This window comes from Ixodes scapularis, unplaced genomic scaffold, assembly GCF_016920785.2.
Source record: "Ixodes scapularis isolate PalLabHiFi unplaced genomic scaffold, ASM1692078v2 ptg001131l_1___fragment_1__unscaffolded, whole genome shotgun sequence".
Lineage (NCBI taxonomy): Eukaryota > Metazoa > Arthropoda > Arachnida > Ixodida > Ixodidae > Ixodes > Ixodes scapularis.
The window spans coordinates 448,364-455,035 of record NW_024610102.1 but is presented as its reverse complement, the minus strand read 5'-3'; the positions used below and the strand labels follow the sequence as shown (position 1 = coordinate 455,035).

General features: G+C 45.0%; 1 long non-coding RNA gene across 1 annotated transcript; it reads right to left on the bottom strand.

Moving 5' to 3' along the window:
- Positions 1-424: 424 nt before the first annotated feature.
- LOC121834385 lies at positions 425-5,794 on the bottom strand. Its single transcript, XR_006077161.1, has 2 exons — positions 5,394-5,794; positions 425-857 (listed from the first exon to the last, which is right to left on the bottom strand). It is a non-coding gene; the product is annotated as an uncharacterized LOC121834385 (long non-coding RNA).
- Between the last annotated feature and the right edge of the window lie 878 nt (positions 5,795-6,672).

The window sequence follows — 6,672 nt, the reverse complement described above, 5'->3', positions numbered from 1 at the left end:
ATGCATTTGTAAGCAGATCAAGACCCTATGGCGTCGGGAAGTATTTAAATTCTTTTTTTTTTATATTTGGTTTTTGTTCATTTACACTGCAGGCCATTTCCAATCCCCAAGCAGGGTGCGACGAGAAGGAACAAAAAAATAACAGTAAACCGACAAATCTGGTACACTGGAGATCACAAAAAGAAAGAAAAAACACAAGTTCAAAGGCTATGTATAGATATAACAGAACGCCGCTCATAGCGTCTTGCAATAAGCTCAAACATAAGAAAGAAAAATTTATGTCCTCGCGCTTTTTTTTTTTTTTTTTCACGATTACCACGGGAAAAAATCAAATCTCTGAACAAACTGATAAGGGACTTACTTCGTTTCCGCAGGTGTGCACAGCAGGGGCTTCGTCCTCACCAGCAAAACACAAAACAACAGATTTCTCCGTTTTAACCTCACGTTTTATTAGGCTTGACGTCAAACTTTATTAGGCCGACAATGCAAGTTTCCGGACGAGCTGTCTCGATGAAAACACACTTGTTCCTATTCAGTGAATTCGCACGAGCTAACACGATTTCATAAAAACACTTTTTGCTTGGAGCAAGTTCTCAGTTGCCATTCAAGCGGTCTTGATTAAGCACAGGTCATCCGCAGCTGAAGGAGGTCACTTGAAACGGAGGGCCAGCCGTGCAACTCGCTCTTGCGCTGCACAAAAAGACAATCTTTAGCGCCCTACATTAAAGATGCACCGAACGTTCTTACGCCATACACATATCTTTTTTTCTTTTCTTCCGTGCGTCAGAGAGTGATGAAACGTTTGAGTTCGTAGAGGCCGGCTTCCTAGCTCGGCGCCGCCGAATTCCGTGTTTCCCCTGAAAAGAACAAAAGAATTCGTGCAAGAAGTCGGCTCCAACGGTCGCCCAAGGGACAAACGAGCTGTAGCAGACGGCAGAGTTTCGGGGAAAGCTCACGCCACTAGCAAAGCCTGGCCTGGCGCTGCTGCCCGCCCGCCGAAACCGCTCCTCCTTTCCCTCCTTCGGGACACGCTAGTATCTTTTTTTTGGGCTTCTTGTCGGCTGCGTTCTTGGCGCCCGACTTGATTGACAGCCTCTGTCTGGCGGTCTGCTTTAATCTCTTCTTCCCTGCCTTGCAGCGGGGACTGCTCCTCTTTGTGCAATAGCTACTCTGGGGCGTTTTTCTTTTTGCTATTCTTTGCTTTAAAAGCTCTTTCCCCGCGTCTAGCAAACACACACACTTCTTTCGCGGCACCGTTAATGAACACCGTCTGCGTTTAGAAACTTACAAACGAACAGCACCGAACTCGATTACCGAAGCGCCGATGAAATTAATCAGCGCGCCCAGCGAAAACCCAACACGCTCGAACGCTGATTTTACGATGCAAGATAATAAAAAAAAAACGTATTTGGACCCTACCAAACCTATTACAGCAAGAAATTAAGAAATACGAGCAAAACAATATTGCGCAATCCTTAATCGGACGTTCGAATAGCGGCTGACTTCGTTTTATCAGTTAAAAAAATAATAAACGTAGGTAGACACGCTGAACTTCACGTATAGCCGGTATGTAAAACCTTAGTAAATAAAATGTAAATAAACTGTTGGCTTTAAAACGGTATGTACACATACCGTTTTAAAGCCAACAGTTTATTTATTATTTCGTGCCAACTGAGAAATCGACACGAGTTCAAAAGACGAATTTTGCCTAACGAAAACTGCCCAAACGCCTAGGATGTGCAGGTCACGCTTGCATAATTGTGGAATGCCTTTTTCCCACCCTATTATAGTTTGATCGCTCACTCCTCTCTTTTTCCGAGGCAGTATTCCATCATTTCGCGATGGAATACGCGCTTCAAAGCTTAATACACTTTATATCTTTGCCGAGCATGGACCTATCAAAAAAAGCACTTCCATGAAACATGCATAGGTAAATCTTGCTCGCGCTCTGGTAAAGAGCCTTCAAAAAAACGACCAGCCGCTCCGCCGAGAATTCAATTCATCTTGCGCGCCTATATCACGCTCAATATAGTAGATCCCATTAAAAGCCTTCTTTGCCGACATCGCTCGCTCCGAAAAGAACATTTCCATCTACCAACCGCCGAGCACAACAAACGCTCTTCTAATCTCCTCGCAAAACGCACGCGCTCACACAAACGACTTTGGGCAAAAACAAAGATCATGAAATGATCTTTGTTTTTATTCCCAGCGTCATGTACACGCATTTCTTGCGTGGAACAACGAATGAATAACTGCTATCTGCGTTTAATTCGATCTAGAAATCCCGTCGCGCCCGTTTGTTTACTTTCTGCCTTCCAGGTTAGACAACCTTCCTTCAAAAAATCCTAAAAAATCACCAATTCGTGCTAGAAGTGCCTGCCTCGGACGATAGGTAGCGAACAATTAGCGCCTTAGTTTGCGATTAAATAAGCTTCTGTACGCGTTTAAATAAAACTTGAAAGCACGCCGCCCGTCACGCGCGATGCCGGCGTTCGCTTTTCCAGGAGGGTTAAACACACTGCTCCTTTTTTCTTTAAGTTGAAAAAAGGTAATAATAAAAGTAGATAGAGATTCTTAATTTCGTGTGCCGTTAGACAAACGTGTGCGCTAAGAGCACAGAAAAAGAGACTGTTCTAAAGGTAGTAGTTCACTTTTATTTTTAATTTTTGCCTGATCTTAGACGATCGGATCGCGGCTCGAGCGCGCTTTCCGGACTCAACCGCTTCACTCTCTAACCCAAGAAAAAATAGTTGTACGCATATCGAAGTATATATTTTCCGAAAGCTAATGAACTTGTCCAATAGGTGTAAAAATTATTTGATTTTAAACGGAATTATTCTTCTTCATATTTCGATTTAACCAGCCAAACTAGTTTTCGGGTGCTCTGGGTGGCTGGTCGATTTAAGTTGAAAAAAGGTAATAATAAAAGTAGATAGAGATTCTTAATTTCGTGTGCCGTTAGACAAACGTGTGCCCTAAGAGCACAGAAAAAGAGACTGTTCTAAAGGTAGTAGTTCACTTTTATTTTTAATTTTTGCCTGATCTTAGACGATCGGATCGCGGCTCGAGCGCGCTTTCCGGACTCAACCGCTTCACTCTCTAACCCAAGAAAAAATAGTTGTACGCATATCGAAGTATATATTTTCCGAAAGCTAATGAACTTGTCCAATAGGTGTAAAAATTATTTGATTTTAAACGGAATTATTCTTCTTCATATTTCGATCTAACCAGCCAAACTAGTTTTCGGGTGCTCTGGGTGGCTGGTCGATTTAAGTTAAAAAAAGGTAATAATAAAAGTAGATAGAGATTCTTAATTTCGTGTGCCGTTAGACAAACGTGTGCCCTAAGAGCACAGAAAAAGAGACTGTTCTAAAGGTAGTAGTTCACTTTTATTTTTAATTTTTGCCTGATCTTAGACGATCGGATCGCGGCTCGAGCGCGCTTTCCGGACTCAACCGCTTCACTCTCTAACCCAAGAAAAAATAGTTGTACGCATATCGAAGTATATATTTTCCGAAAGCTAATGAACTTGTCCAATAGGTGTAAAAATTATTTGATTTTAAACGGAATTATTCTTCTTCATATTTCGATCTAACCAGCCAAACTAGTTTTCGGGTGCTCTGGGTGGCTGGTCGATTTAAGTTGAAAAAAGGTAATAATAAAAGTAGATAGAGATTCTTAATTTCGTGTGCCGTTAGACAAACGTGTGCCCTAAGAGCACAGAAAAAGAGACTGTTCTAAAGGTAGTAGTTCACTTTTATTTTTAATTTTTGCCTGATCTTAGACGATCGGATCGCGGCTCGAGCGCGCTCCGGACTCTCCCGCTAAAAATCGGACTCTCCCGATAAAAATCAAAGCTATACTTCGTTTCACCTTATGTGCGAGCGAGGGCAAAGCTGGAAGCGCGAGCACGAAAGCTCCGTGCGTTCAGGCTTTGCTCGAGCGCGCGAGCTGGGGAGAAACGCAAAAAGCGCTGGTCTCGTGCTTTTAGCTTTGGCTTCGCTCGCAGATAAGGTGAAACAAAGTATAGACGCTTTACACACGCGCCAAATTACAGCCGCCATGGCTGACCTTCTCTTGTCTTACCGAGATGCCGAGCAACTGAAACGGTAGTTGACGATCCTCCACAAAGGCCGATGCTTTAGAAAAGGACACAGTTGAATCTAATGTTTCAATAACCTGGCCTGCTATGGTAATGATGACGTGAAATAAACGAAATACGAGGAAACAAAAACTGAAGGTCAGTTATGGCGGCGTCCATTCACAGCTGCTGCAAAGCGTCTATAGAAGCAGACAAAGAACGCACCCGACAAGAAGCAACGCCAAAGAAAGGAAAGATAACGGATACAGTCTCAAAGAGCTAAGTGGGTCAGGGGGCCCAGGCAAGGGGTGGCCCTAGGGTGCCTGAATGTCCTGTTTAGGGTGATGCCACCCTTTGTAGTACCAGATGCCGACAGCACGCGCTCACGGGCAAAATACAAAGAAATCGACGAAAACAAAATGTCGCCATAGCACAGTCAGCGCCACAAGCGCGTGCAGGGACACGCTCTTTCACCTGCTTCTCAACAAAAAAATAAACGTGTGTGACAAAATGGCGACATGCCACCACCCTAAGCAAAGCGCGCATGAAGGCACCCTAGGTGGCCCGGCGTGCGCGTTCTAAGCGGAGTCGAGTTAGAAAAAAGATTTCAGCGCGCGGTTCACCAAATGCAAAGGTAGAAATATGACATTTTCTAAAAATGCCTGGCACTTCGTTCTCTTCTACAGCACGAGCCGCGACGTTCGGCAACCGCTTCGAGGATCTGACCGGCTGTGTCCCGGTATCGACCACCTGAACCGGGAGCTACGCACGGTGCGAAGGGAACAGCGGAGGCACGAGCATCTACGCCACCCCGTCCCTGGACTGAGCGGCTACACAAGCCAGGAAACGAGCCTCGTCACGACATATGCCGGGGAATCTCTAGGCCTCGTAGAACTTTCTTTCTCCCGACCCTTCTCTTACCAACCCCGGACGAGCCTGTGACAACGTGCGACAGACATTGCTAATTGTTCTGTACAGAAGAGAACGAAGTGAGATGACAATTTCGTGTGCCGCTAAAGAAACGTGCGCGCCAAGAGCACAGAAAAACAAGTTAAAAAATGTAATAATAAACGGAGATAGAGATTCTTAATTCCCGCTTCACCTGCTTCACTCTCTAACGCAACGAGAAATACTTTTACGCATATCGAAGTATATATTTTCCGAAAGCTAATGAAATTCTCCAATAGGTGTGAAAAGCACTTGGTTTTAAACGAATTATTCTTCTTTTTTTGCTGAAAAACTCAAATCACTTTCGTTTGCCAAATAATCAAAAACTCGAAATTAAAGGATAGTATAATGGACGTACACTTACCCCAATGTGTCGAACGAAAGGAGGCCCTTTGACGAAGGCAGGAAGCGTGAGGCGACGTTCGGGGTCCGAAGAAGAAGAAGACCGATTTCGGAACAAAGAACAAAGAAGGAGCTGGACACTGGCGACTACGCGACTGCTCCCAAGCACAACGGAAACCACACTGGGGCCGGCCTCTGGGAACAAAGGAAAGCGGAGGAGGATGAGCGAGGAGGAGAGGGAAAGAGAAGGAAAAAAGTCGGGAAGGGGATCGCGCCGCCTGGTGGAGGGCAGACACACCACTCGCATCGGGTATTTTTTTCTTTATTATTTTGTTTATTTTTTGCACTATTTATTAAGGGAAGCATTCTCGTTGATCTCCCTTCATTAATACTGGTCGTATCTCATCACCGCTAGCACCGATGTGTTCCTTGGTCTTTCTAGACTCTATGGACACCACTTTGAACGTGTGAAATAAAAGTTTTCGCGATGCTACGACGCTTTTACCGTGGGCATGGTCATGGCGGCCATTTCTCCTTTTAGAAACCTTTGTTCGGACCTCCGAGGCTGAATTTTCGTTTCCGAGACGCGATGTTGGTGTCAAACGTGAGCAGGCGTTTCGTAGAACACCCGACGACTGTACTTTACCTCTGATCGAGTTGATTTTTTACTGTACGAGCACTGATGCGACTTTCCACAGGAAAGCACTAATTTTCGGGTTCGATATTGCTCAGCCCTCCTCCCTCGTACGTTTTCTTGAGAAAACTGTTTTTGTTTCTTGTTTAGCAACGGCCAGCGCACCTTTCGAAAGTTATTAGAAAACTTTATCTGCTCTGGATTTTAAATAAAGACACACCTGGGTCCTGTAGCCGAAAGATTTTTTTTTCTAAGCTTTGGAACCTCCTTTCGTAAAGGTATGCCTACTGAAATTTGAGGCCTCTGGTACCTTGCTACCTGTGAAGTTTCAACCCTCTGGATCCATCCGTTTTTCTCTGACGGCCAAAATTTGAATGCAGGCCTGTCTTAGTAAATCACGTTCAGGGGCTCTGGAAGCGGGGGGGCAGGGTGGGCTTGAGCCCCTCCTGTCCTCAGGACCGAGCTGCCGAGCCCCCCCTCCCCCTCCCTCTTTTTTTTCTTTTTTTTTAGTTTGTGTGTTTGCAGGTTATCTGGTATGGGCCTTCGGCCTATTTCCTGTACCTCCGTATCTCCTGAGCCGAAATAAATGAAATGACTCTTTATACATGCTGACCTACCGCCCTCCTCACCTCCGCCAAGCACAAAAAGCACCGGGGCGACGGAGAGG